This window comes from Arvicola amphibius, chromosome 11, assembly GCF_903992535.2.
Source record: "Arvicola amphibius chromosome 11, mArvAmp1.2, whole genome shotgun sequence".
Classification (NCBI taxonomy): domain Eukaryota; kingdom Metazoa; phylum Chordata; class Mammalia; order Rodentia; family Cricetidae; genus Arvicola; species Arvicola amphibius.
Window position 1 is genome coordinate 26893261 of NC_052057.2, and position 13967 is coordinate 26907227.

General features: G+C 45.9%; 2 non-coding genes across 2 annotated transcripts; both read right to left on the reverse strand.

The window, feature by feature from the left end:
- Positions 1–217: 217 nt before the first annotated feature.
- Trnap-agg lies at positions 218–289 on the reverse strand. The gene has a single exon. It is a non-coding gene; the product is annotated as a tRNA-Pro (tRNA).
- Positions 290–1272: 983 nt separating this feature from the next.
- Trnap-ugg lies at positions 1273–1344 on the reverse strand. Its single transcript has one exon. It is a non-coding gene; the product is annotated as a tRNA-Pro (tRNA).
- Between the last annotated feature and the right edge of the window lie 12623 nt (positions 1345–13967).

A 13967-nucleotide genomic window follows, 5' to 3' on the forward strand; every position in this document is an offset into this window, starting at 1 on the left:
GGTCAGCCTCAAACTTTTAGGAGATGAGCCAGCCTTTATCTAGTGTGGGTATGGAATGCACCACCAACACGTGGTAAGACTTTGCTCTTTTCTAACAAGTAACAGGGGGTAGCAGAGTTTTAGGTCTTTAAAAGTCCTAGTCTTCCTAAAGATACGGAGCTTGTATAACAGCAAACTATATCCTGGCACGATTTTTAGTTGCATGAAACATAAATTTGGGCTCGTCCGGGATTTGAACCCGGGACCTCTCGCACCCTAAGCGAGAATCATACCCCTAGACCAACGAGCCACGTAAAGTAGTGTCCTTGATCCATTTTATGACCATTCAGGCGTTTTAGGGCGGGACCTGAGGGACTGAGTTGGAAGGGGAATCGGATTTCAGACCCGCCCTGAAAGGGTGAATTCAGACCGTGGTTGCCGAAAGACTCCATCCATTCTGGTCCCTCTCCATCACAGACAAAGTTAGGAGCCCTAGCCTGCAAGTGCGACTTCCCCTTGGTCTTTGCAGGCGGATGCTACTCGGCACTTGGCGGGCAAGTTCACGCTGCCCACGTGTAAGCCCGCGCTCTGTAGGTCACAGTCTCAGTGCCGGACAGACGGGCTGCTGGAGCCTCCTTGGGCCGCCACTCCGAGAACACCAGATCGCGCCAAGCAGCCCGCGGCGATGCACCCTGGGGTAGAGCGAGCCTGCTGTAGCTTTTCCCGCTGTGTTTTGTGTTTCTCTCACCAGCGAGGCCAAAACCTAGATGAGAGCAGGCGACTGCCTGTGTGGACTAGAGGCAGATGCTGAGAGCCGCCCCCCTTTGGGCTGGACAAGTCGCTCGTCGCGCGCGTGGCGTCAGACCCGAAGAAAGGGTGCGCACACGGGGGATGCAGGTGGACCACCTAGCAGATCACAACCCAGGACCCGGCCTGCGATGCTCCTCGGTCCCCCGGGACAGTCGCTGGGTCCTAGCCGCCTCTGGGGCACCATGGACTCTGTCCAGAGTTGGAAATCCCTCTCCGAAGCACGTTTCGTTGACCTAGAAATATCCAGCAGATCTGGGCCGACCGGTCTCTGGATTCTGGAGATCAAAGCCACCAGTTCCCTCCTTCTATGGAGTTCCTAGGGCTTGGGTACCGAGGAACGGAGACCTTCACCCAGCCAACCCCCATGGAAGGGCTATCCGCTCTTCTCTGGTCTCGCTGTTTGTCGGGGCTTTAACAGGAGGAACTTCACAACTCCTTTCAAGAAGTTAGAGAGTAAAAAATAAATAAACGAATAAAAGTGCCGGGCTCGTCCGGGATTTGAACCCGGGACCTCTCGCACCCAAAGCGAGAATCATACCCCTAGACCAACGAGCCATTAGGCTAGAATGTACCTTTCCCCTCTTCACAGCAGTGACATAAAAAGGACTGTCATCCCAATCATTCTGTTAACTCAGTAGTTACTAGAGATTCCACAATTCACGTCGAATTTCCAGGGTGTGTTAATTTGGAACAGACACGAATGAGCTGCTGAGCCCGCAATTTTTCCAGTCTCCAATGGCCTGTCTAATGCATAGCACAGGTGATCGAACCTGTCGGTAAAGTGGCGGGTTTACAGGCATGATTGTGTTAGGAAGCACAAAGGGAAGCGCGGAATTTACATTTTATCTTCCTCCCTCCTTTCCTCCCTCCCTCCCTCCCTCCCTCCCTCCCTCCCTCCCTCCCTCCCTCCCTCCCTCCCTCCTTCCCTCCTTCTCTCTCTTCTTTCTTTCTTCTTTCTTTTTGTTTTTCGAGACAGGGTTTCTCTGTGTAGACCAGGCTGAACTCAAACTCAGAAATCCACCCGCCTCTGCCTCCCAAGTGCTGGGATTAAAGACATGTGCCACCACCGCCCTGCTCATTTTTCAAAATAATTAATGGATATCCAAACGAAGCACACCGAAGACCTATAGCTACCTTAGCTATGTAGAATTTTTTTTTTTAAAAAAAGTCTTTAAAAATGTAAAGTTCTGAGGGGCAGGGAAGAAGGATCAGGTGCTAAAAGCTCTTGCTGAGCGTGCCCCAAGACTTGAGTCTGCACCTGGGATCCAGAGTGGAAGGGACACCTGGCTCCTGGACATTTCTCTCTCTCTCTCTCTCTCTCTCTCTCTCTCTCTCTCTCTCTCTCTCTCTCTCTCTCTCTCTCTCTCTCTCACACACACACACACACACACACATACACACACACACACCACCACCACCACCACCACCACCATCATCTTTATTATTATGGAAACAATTTTTAAAAAATTTTCAAGACAGGGTTTCTGTGTGTAACAGTTCTGGCACTCACTTTGTAGACCAGGCTGGCCTCAAACTCATTGAGAACCTCCTTCCTCTGCTTCTCTCACGTGCTGGCATTAAAAGTATGCACCACAATTGCCCGGCTAGAAGCCTTTTAAAATAAAATACATGTGTGGTTTGTAATGGGTATGGCGGCACTTGGGAAGTGGAGCAAGGAAGACCTAGGGCGTCAAGATCTTTCTCCATTCCATTACCACCCTGGAACACAGAATATACACAGCTTATATGTTAGTTTGGGGTGTCTCGCATGATGAAGGACAAGAGGCAGCCACACCCATCAGGAAAAACAAGGAGTTAGGGAAACCTGGCTACTCACCTGTACCCCTGCCTCCCATTCATCCTGTTTTTACAGGAAGGAAGTCAAGAGCAGAATCCAGCTCTCCGTGGTTGTGGTTGCCCTTTGCTGAATACGGGCTGAAATCCTCAGACCTCTCTGAACTAACGGCATTCTCACCCAGGACGTGAGATGGCTCAGTGGGGGAACAGCACTTGCCGCCAAGCCTCCCATTGAGACCCCCAGGACTCCCATTGAGAAAGGAGAGAACTGACTCCCACAAGCTGTTCTCTGACCTCCACACACACACAAGCTATGGCACATAGCCCCACCCCACCATCAAATAAACAAATAAACAATAAATGTAAAAGATGCCAGCAATTATATAACAAAACAAGTTTGGAGCATGTGATCAAACCGGACTCTCTGAATGTGGCCGACGGTGGAGGCTGACTGAGAAGCCAAGGACAATGGCACTGGGTTTTGATTCTACTGCATGGACGGGCTTTGTGGGAGCCTAGTTTGTTTGGTTGCTCACCTTCCTGGACCTGGGGGGACTGGGGAGGACCTTGGACTTTCCATAGGGTAGGGAACCCTGACTGCTCTTTGGCCTGGAGAGGGAGGGAAAGGGGGAGTGGGGGGAGGGGAGGGAAGTGGGAGGAGGTGGAAATTTTTAATAAAAAAATATATAAAATAGAAAAAAGAAAGAAAGCAAACCTGGATTTTTGTTTGTTTTTGTTTTTGTTTTTGACCTACAAAGGGGTATTGAGGGCCAGGGAGATGGCTCCATGGGTAAAGTGCTGACTGCAAAAACAAAAAAACCGTCCGTCACTAGCATCTGCATAAAAGCCAGGCACAGCAGAACACACCTGCAACCCGGTGCTGGCAGTGGGAGATGGCGACAGCAGACAATCCTCCCGGCTGCGGGGCCAGCCAGCCTAGCCAAATCAGCACGTTTCAGGGTCAGCAGCAGAACAGTCTCAGAAAATAAGCTATAGCAATCTGATTGTGGAAGACACCTGATGCCAGCCTCTGGCCTCCACGTGCCCTGCATGGAGAGGGCACCCGTGCACACCTCTCTGTCTCTCTTTACATGTCTCTTTGTGTCCCCATTTCTGTCTCTGCCATCTCTCTCACACACATGCCACACAATGACATTCCCTAAATCAGGGATATTGGAAATTAGAAAGGTGTTAAGGTCATCCTAGCGTTTGGGAGGCTGAGATAGGAGGCCTGCTGTGAGTTTGAAGCCAGCCCGGGCTATGTAATGCTTCTTACACAGTCCTTTTTAAGTGGATGAGAGAGGTCCCATTACTCTTCTCCTCCTGAAGGTGAGAACACAGGCAGGGCAAGAAATACTAGCTCGCATCTACCGAGCATCAATTCCTGCGTGAAGTGTATAATATATGTATATATTAACTTCTTTAACTTTTATTCAAAATATAAAGGGTGTGGCAAGGCATGGTGTAGGCCTATGAATCTCAGCACCCAGGAGACTTACTGTCAATTTGAGTCAACCTGAGTGGGCTACAGGCTGAGTTCCAAGCTACAGCCAGAGCCACAGAGCAACAGAAGGCCACAGCCACAGAGGGGGCTCCGAGGGTACTGTACTTTTCCGGACTGGCTGACTTTATCCTTCAAACAAGCTTATTAACTTGGCCTTATTATTATTCCCTTTTTGCAGAGGTAAGTGGAGATGGACTGAGATAGTGCCTCCGCAAGGTGACGTACATCTCAGCAAGTGGTGGAGCCAGGAATGGAACAACCAGTTCATTGTCAGAGTCTGGGTCTTAATCATTCCTAAATCTACTTTAGGTACTGTAAAGTCCCACTGTAAGTGCTTCTGGAATACACGGGGTCAACCGCGAGCTCTCAGAGAAGGAGGGAAGAATTTAAACGAATCAGCAATCTTATTCCCGTGTCTGGGATTAAGGTGTTTTGGGTCCTGTGACTCTGTCTTGATGATTTTGCAGGTAATATGTGAGTGTCCCTCCATGAAGTCAGATCTTATTTAATTAATATATATGATTTATTTATATGAGTGTTTTGTCTGTGCACCATGTATGTGCCTGATGTCTCAGGAGATTAGAAGAGCATGTTCAGTCCTCTGGAACTGGAGTTATAGGCAGTTGGGAGCCACCACGTGGGTGTTGGGGACCAACCCAAACCCTCTGCAAGAGCGGTGGGTTTTCTTAAATGCTAAACCGACTCTCCAGCCCTCTGGAGTCTGATCTTTCCACCGTGCCTTCAATCCTGCAGGAGAGTGTAGGCCAGTAAATTGCTCTTTAAATTAGTACCTTCTTAAGAAATTTCCAGTAGCTGTTTTGAACATGTGCCATCCACCCACCCACCCCTTTGCTTGCTGACTTTGGAGTCTGAGATTTAAGGCTGCTGATTACAACAATTATAAACTAAGGTGAAATCAGTGCTGGTGGGTAAACGGAACCCAAAGGCTGTGGTGAGTCCAAGGGAAGCTGAGGGACGTGTTGGGAAACCGGAAAGGCTTTGTGGATGTGAAATTTGAATCTGAAAGCCAAGCACCTCTGACAGGCAGAGCAAGGGAGGGAATTTGGGGGTAGGGAGATCTTCGGCAAGGACAGTGGGGTGTGTTCAATGAGAAACCATTTGTGACTCCACTAAGAAAAGTCTTGAGGGCTGGAGAGCTGATGGCTCAGCTGGCTTCGATTCCCAGCACCCACATGGTGGCTCACCATAATCTGTAACTCCAGTTCCAGAGGCTCTGATACCTTCTTCTGGTGTCCGTGGGCACCAGGCACACAAGTGGTGCAGAAATACCTGCAGACATAACGCCCAGACATATGATGGTGGTGATGATAATAATAATAGTGATAACAGTAATAATAAAAAGATAAGCTTTGGGGCCACATGTAGGTACTCTAGTTACTACAAAGATTATTGCCCTCTTATGCTGTGCTCAGTAAACTGTTAGAAAAAGAAAAGAAAAAGAACAGAGTAGTAGAGTCCATTTTTTTCCTTTTAATGATTATTTATTTTATGCATGTGTGCCTGCATCACATGTATGCAGTACCCATAGACACCAGAAGAGGGGGCTGGAGTCTCCAGAACTGGTGTTACAGTTATAAACTGCCGCGTGGACACTGGGAACCGGATCCTCTTTCAAGAAGAGCAGCCAGTGCTTTTAACCCCTGAGCCATCTCTCCAGTCCAGAAGCTTCCACTTTTAATCCCAGCACTCGGGTGGCAGAGGCAGGCAGACTCTCTCTGAGTCCAATGCTAATCAGTGTTACATAGTGAGACCCTCAAAATAAAAGAGAAGAGGAAGCAAGAGAGGAAGAGAAATAAAGAAAAGTCTTGGGAGGTCTGTCTGGATGGCTGGGACTGACTCACACTGTGTGGAGAGGTCTTTAATGGCGGGATCAGCCCATAGTAAGGCATCCTGCTATGATGTTTCTTGGAGAAAAGCTGTGTCTGCAAAGTAATTGGGGAGGTTGGAATGTTGCTGGTCCAGAACCTAACTACTATTTATCTTGTGCTATATTTAGGCTCCCTAAATAGCCCTTCCTTGCCCACCTGTGTTGGACCTAACATTCCCTGATGAGCAGATTAAAAACCTTCAGGAATGTGCTCCTTTAGCAGACCCTGGGTTCTACCCAACCAGAAGCTGAGAATGTTCACTGATAGCATCTGGAGGTTAGAGTTGAGAGTTCCCTGCTGTGCGCCTACTGACTGTTTTCACCAAGGTATTTAAAAAGTGTCCTGGGGCTGGAGAGGTGGCTCAGCAGTTAGGAGAATTTATTGCTCTTGCAGAGGATCAGGGTTTGGGTCTAGCACCCACATGGTAGTAAACAAAGGTCTTTACTTCAGTTCTGGGGGATTCAGGGCTCTCTTCTGACCTCTGTGGGTTCCTGCACCCCAGTGGAGCTTGTAACCTCACACAGGCACACATGCACATAAATAAGAAATACAGGCAGGCTGGAGAGATAGTGCATCAATTAAGAGCACTTGCTCTTGGAGAGAAAGGAGCTAGATTTGATACCTAGCACCCACAGTGGTTCACAACCATCTGTACCTCCAGTTAAAGGCCTCTTCTTGTCTCAGTGGGCAGCAATGATGAGTGTTGTGTGCATACACACACACACACACACACACACACACACACACAGGAAAACACTCACACACAAAACAAAATGAATAAATCTAATTTAGCGAAAAGTTAAAGGCTTGTTTTGTTTTGTTTTTTGTTTGTTTTTAAGTGTCTTGATGTCTAACTTTTTTGTTATCCAAAAAAGCTTCCTGAAATTGCTTCCATGTTGCAACATGGAATTTGGGGTAAACTTAAATTTCACGGCCATGGTCGTTCATATTTGGCTCCAAAATACATTACTTTTTATCCCCTTCGAGGTGAGAGTTGTGTTTTTGTTTTCATGCTGAGAATACTATCACCATGTACAGGTGTGCACCTAAGGATGGGTAGCACACCAAGAGTTGAACCACGTGGTTAGAAAAAGGGAGAGTCATTTCCTGGGTGGTGGCTCACACCTTTAATCCTAGCACTGAGGGGGGTGGGGGGTATTCTCTGTGAGTTCAAGGCCAGCCTGGTCTATAAAGCCAGGACTGTTACACAAACAAACAAGGAGACAAACACACCAAGAGGCACAGTTTATTGAGAAGCAGAAAGCAGCACTGAGAATGGGAGTTGACCAGTGAGCTAAAAGAATAGCTTAAACAGAAGTTGGCCATGCGGCCCAGGACCTGTTACAAATCATTCCATGGCAACCCCCTCGCCCAGGGTTATAGGATGCAGGTTTTGTTGAGCATCTCTCTGTTCTACGAAACACAGGCTGTCCAGTCTTTATTCTCCTGTCGGAGATTCTGATGCAGCAATCTACACACACTAACACTGGTTTGAATGAGACACTTTGTGAAGAATGGGAACCAACTTGATCCAAGTGAAGGAGGAAATGACAGTATATTATGGAAAAGTAATCTAGAAACCCCTTGAGGGACAGGTGAGCCTCAGACCAGTGAACCTGAACATGAGGGCCTCTCAAACTGATGGCTTCAGGAAGGGAATATGGGTGAGCCTTTGAAATCTAGCTACTCAAGTGGCCAAGTAACTGCAAAGTAAGACATTTTAACCACCATGAGTTTCAACCCTGATCTCTCTAAGTGCACACTCCTGAAGTCTGTGCAATACAGTATGTTGTAGTATAGCTTTTTCTTGTGGGTATAACATGGGCATCCTATTGCCATTCTCAATGAAAGAAACACACCAGTGGAGATAGGTAGGCCCATGACAATGCTAAGGAGCTATTGACATTCTCCAGTTAGGAGGGGGAGGGGAATGTTCACAGGTTTGGGATCTGGAATTCCAAACGTCATAGCCCTACCCCCCCCCCCAACTAACACCTCTCCCCCTCTCCTGCCAGCTGCAAGGGATCTGGGAGAGATGCTAGCATTTATAAAGGAAGATGAAGGTTAACTGAAAGGGTCTTTAGTGATGCGGCTTCCCAGAGGTCATCATTAGGATGGTATAGACTTTGTTGGTGACGGAGTTGTTCTGGGGTCACCCTTGAGGCTCTAAGTAACCCCTTCCTCACTCTTGTTAAGTAAGCCCAATACACTAATTGGTTACCAAGTTGGGCTTTGGTGGAATCATTACCCTGAGCTGTCCTTGGTTCCCTAACTGGTATGAGATATTTGTTGACTCATTCCCAGGAAGAGTTAACAGCACACACAGACTTTGTTTTTTGACTTTCACTTGGGAGTTTGGAGTGAGAAAATCTGCTTGTGCAATGTTTGAGGTTTTAGTTCAGTGTTTTGCGCCAGTGTTGTAACAGTGTCCTCTAGATTGCAAGATTTCACCCTGCAGGGAAGTTCCTTAAGCAGGAAGGCAAATAACTCAAAAGAGTTTCAGGAAGAACCTGAAACTCAGTAGATTCCCTAGGCCCCTCCCTATTAGAGTAAGAAAGAAAAGCTGTGAGTCCCCCTCAGAAGAGCACAGCCAAACCACAGAGAGGGCTCTTGACACCAGAGCAGCTGCTTGGAAGAAGCAGAAAGCAGCTGAGTGAGTGGTTTGGAAGAGGTAAGACCAACTGAGACATGTGGAAAGGACACCCTCCAACCTGTGAGCTGCCTGCATGCTATACAACATGCTCTAGTTTATCAGCTTTCATGAACTGTCACCCATGCTGGGGTAAGCTGTGTTGATGCAGCTGTCTTTGAGTCATTTCTGCTTTCATAGGTAACCTCCCACCTGGATTCCTGTAAGTTATCCCAAAGCAACTCATTGATGTTCACCATGTTGGACTTTGGGTGGTGTCACATGCCTTTTATTCCAGCACTTTGGAGGCAGAGGGAGGTGGATCTTCGAGTCTGAGGCCAGCCTGGTCTACAAAGCAAGTTCCAGGACAGAGAAACCCTGTCTTGAAAAACAAAAACAATAGCGAAAAAAATTAAAAATTGTATATGTATGTGTGTGTTGTGTGCATGTGTGTGTGTGTGTTTATTTGGGTGTGTTGTATGCATGCAGGTGCCCTAAAGGCCAGATTAGGGCATTAGAGTCCATAAGAGTGGAGTTGTAGATAGTTGTATGAACCACCTTGTGGGTTCTGGGAATTAGACCCTATTCTTCTTGAAGAGTAGCCTGTTTGTGAGCCATTTCACCAGTCCCCAAAATACTTCTATATGAAAGAAGAGTGACAGAGGTTTCCTTAAATCAAAGAACAAACCTAAGAGTTCATAAGATGTTGTGTTGAGAGCGGAGGGCTGCTTCCCGCCACCCAGCTCCCGCACGGCTAGCTTTATAACCCGAAATAACAACACACAAATTATATTTATTTAAACACTGCCTGGCCCATTAGTTTTAGCCTCTTACTGGCTAATTTTTATATCTTGTTTTAACCCATATTTAGTAATCTGTGTAGCACCACTTACCAGGAAGGATCTTAGCCTGCATCGATCTCGGAGAGGAGAGGCATGGTGTCTGCCTGAGGCGTGTGTCTGTTTTTTTTTCCCCCACAATTTTGTTCTGTCTACTCCACCTACCTAATTTTCTGTCCTATTAAAGGGCCAAGGCAGTTTCTTTATTAACCAATGAAAGTAACACATGACAGATGACCCTCCTCCATCAATAAGATGTTATTGATTAAAAATTGTGAGGCTGATACAAACTTTTCCAAATCAACAATAACAGAAAACAAATTTTAATCTATGCCAAAGGCTTCAGAATCATCACACAATGGAGCTTGAAGGATGGTTCTACAGTTAAGAGCCTTTGTTGCTTTAATAAAAGACCTGAGTTCACTTCCCAGCATCTACATGGTGACTCACAACCACCTGTAGCTCCAATTCCCGAGAATCTAATGCTCTCTTCTAAATTCTGTGGGCACCAGGTACATGCATGCATACATCTATCTATCTGTCTGTCTGTCCATCTATCTATCTATCTATCTATCTATCTACTTATCTATCCATATTTTTTCTTGTTTTATTTTGTTTTCGAGATAGGGTTTCTCTGTGTAGCCCTGGCTGTTCTGAACTTCCTCTGTAGACCAGGTTGACATCAAACTCACAGAGATCTTTCTGCTTCTGCCTCCTGAGTGCTAGGATTAAAATCGTGTGCTACCACAGCCCACTCACTATTTATTTTGTGTATGGATAAGGGTGTTTATAACACAGTGCATATATACAAAGGTCAGAGTACAATTTGATTCTCTCCTCCCAACATGTGACCTCCTCCCTCAGGTCATCAGGCTTGGCCACAAGTTCCTTTAGCTTCTGAGCTATCTTCCTGACCCTCATTATATTTTATGACTCTCAGGCCTTCTTTGTATTTCTTCCAGCTGTTTATTGTTGGTCTTGGTGTTTAATCCTGGGCCTCCTGTGAGCATGTTGACTGGCTTATCTTGACTCTCCTGCTACTCCTTCTCCTCCCCCTCTCTTCTTAGCAACAGTTAACCAGCAGTTACAGAAAAGAGACAGTGTGTTCAGACAGGAAGGGGAGCAGGAAGAGCAGGATACAGACGCCACAGGCTGGGGCGGAGGGATCTGTTGGCAAGCATGGTGTATGGATGTCTGGAGCTAGGGAGCCTGGCCTTTGAGATAGTGCTTGGTTTATCAGGCAGAGACAGCAGGCAAGGGAGAAAAGAGTCGGGTAGTGCCATTCATGAATTTGGGAGAATGGAAAATGATGCTGGTGTCAAGGCTGGAGCAGAGGACAGTATTTTTTTTTGTTCTAGGTGGTTGACATGAGCAGATAAAATAAACCTTTAATCCCAGGACTCCGGAAGGAGGCCGAGGTAGGAGGATTGCCAGGAGTTTGAGGCCAGCCACCCTGGGCTGCATTGTGAGTTCAGGACAGCGTGGGATATAGAGTAAAATTATGTCTCTAAAAACCAAAAGGACCAGGCAGTGGTGGCACATGCCTTTAATCCCAGCATCCCGGAGGCAGAGACAGCAGATCTCTGTGAGTTGGAGGCCGGCCTGGTCTGCAGGACTAGTTCCTGGGAAGCCAGGGTGGTTACACAAAGAAACCCAGTTTCAAAACAAACAAGCAAATAACCAAAGGGGAAGGAAAAGTCTATATATATACTATATAATATATATAGATTATGTATAGATTATATGTAACATAGAAAATTACAATATAGTATATATAATTAATATATATTATCAAGAACATCAAGAACATGAGTTATGAAATGACAAGTTTCATAGAAAATATGTGTAGAATCATGAGGACCTAACTTCTTTTGTACATTGTTGAAAACGGTGTACCTTCTGTTTATTTAATTTGATTGCATCTGATGGTACAAATTTCATCCTCAAAGATTACTTCATTAGAGGCTGGCTCATACCTCTAATCCTGGCACTTAGGGAGGAGGAGGCAGGAGGATCTCTATGAATTGGAGGAGGCCATGCTGGTTTACATAGGAAATTCCAGGTTGGCCAAGGCTACGAACAAACTAACAAGCAATTGCTTTATGAAGGTCACTGAGATGGTTCAGCAAGGAAAGGCATTTGCTGTCAAGTCTGATGGCTTGAGTTCAATCCAAGGATTCCACATGGTGGAAGGAGAGGTGGAAGGTTGTCCTCTGACCTTTTCAAGTGTGTCCTGGTATCTGTTTGCACTACCAGGCACACACACAATAAATAAATGTAAAAAATAGTTTTTTAAATTGTAGTCTAGAAATTTAATGTTCTTTCAAAAGCAATTTGGATTTGTGATTCTCTAAGACAGCTGGTTTTGTTGTTGTTGTTTATGTTTTCAGTTTATTTATTTACTTATTTATTTATTTTTATACAGGGGATTATCTGTGTAGTCCTGGCTGTCCTGGAACTCACTGTTATAGATGATGCTGGCCCTGAACTCAGATTCACCTGGTTTTGTCTCCTGAGCGCTGGCCTTAAAAGTGTGCACCACCACTGCCCAGCTGACAACTCTCTTGTAATTTGGTCACTACACAGGTTTTAAAAGATTCTGCTTCATAAAAGACAAGGGACGGGAGAGATGGCTCAGCGGTCAAGAGCACTGGCTGCTCTTCCAGAGGACCTGGGTTCAATCCCCAGAGCCCACATGGCAGCTCACAACTGTCTGTATCTCCAGTCTCAAGTTTTTCATTCTTATGTCCTTGGGCAACAGGCTGCAGATGGTACACAGGCATATATGCAGGCAAAACACTCTTACACATAAAAAATGAAGAAAAAAAAAGAGGCTGGAGAGATAGCTCACCAGTTAAGAGCACTGGCTGCACTTCAAGAGGACCCAGGTTCAATTTCCAGCACTGGCTGCACTTCAAGAGGACCCGGATTCAATTTCCAGAACCCACATGACAGTTCACACCTGTCTGTAACTCAGTTCCAGGGAACCTGACACCCTCACACCAATGCACATAAAATAAAATTAAATTACTTAAAAAAATAGGCCAGACAATATCTAAACCAAAGAATGAGCAGTTCCTTTGCAGCCCCATTGTAGAAGTATGATTTACCTTCTCTGCTGAAGTTCAGAAAGGAGGGTGGGAAGGGCAGCAATACTGGTCCATATAGACAGGGTATGCCAACACCAGAATTCAACTGGCTTGTTGCTCAGAACCACTTGTGTAAGGAGGGGCCAAAGGTGGCACATGTCTTTAATCCCAGCACTCAGGAAGCAGAGGCAGGTGGATCTCTGTGAGGTTGAGGCCAACCTGGTCTCAAGAGTGAGTTCCAGATAACCAGGAAACCCTGACTCGGGACAAAAGGAAAAAGAAAGGAAGGAAGGAAGGAAGGAAGGAAGGAAGGAAGGAAGGAAGAAAGGAAGAGGGGCCAAAGAAGTTTGTGGTTTTTTTTCTTTTTTTTTCCTGGTTGATCTCATAAGGTATGTTTGGTCATTGATAGCCAGAAATAATCCTAGCCTGAGATGAAAGAGACATGAGTTTAAACACTGGTTAGGTCCCTAACTGTTATGAGCATGGTCCCTGACCCCTCTCAGCTTACTAATATCTTTGAGTAGTGGCCTTCAACATTGGACTAGGTCACTATGTCAGAAGTGATGGTGTGTAAGTTCCCAGGCAAGGTCAGAGTAGCCTATACTTTGCTCTTAAGACTACCGACTTTCAAGGTTATAAAGAAATACGGCTTTATTTAATTAAAAATAACTCTGATCACCCAAAAGTAAATACCCTGATTAGTAGAGGGAACTAGTTTATCGGCCAACTCTGTGGAGATAGTTTCCTCTTGTGTTTTCTGTGACAGTTGTCACCGCCACCCCTATAATGGGCCCTGAAGGGTCCTTCTCCCATTTCACATACTGGTATTAAATCAGGAAAACCTCTTCCTTTGCTCAAGTTGTCCTAATGAAGACAGGCTAAAATTTAAAAGGACCTCCTGTGTAATTAAAGAGAACAGAGGGGAAACAAAGACAGAGAAAAGTTGTATAAAAATATTCCACCAACACACATTATATAACCCTGTGTATATTTTAATTTGCCTTCACATATGCATATGCATTTATGTGCACATAAAACATCTGAAACCTGGGGCTGGAGGGATCGCTCATCATTAAGAGCCCTTTTGGTATTGCCGAGGATCCAGGTACGCGCCGGACTGTTTTTATGGGTATTTGAGAAAGAGGAGAGGTGTGGAATGACCGGAAAAGTAAGAGACCCTAAGTATAGAGGGGCTTGGATTCAACTTTTGGTTGTTGTTGTTGTTGTGTGTGAATGTGGAGCTAGCCAAGGCCAGCCTCCCATGTGTGTCCCCAGAAGGCCTAGTCCGGGTCTTGACCTGTGCTGTAGTTACAAGGGACCATGCCTGATTTTTGTTTTGTCTGTTTGAGACAGGGTCTTACTGTGTAGCCCTGGCTGGCCTACAGTTCAATATGTAAACAGGCTGGCCTTGAATTTACAGAGATTTTACTG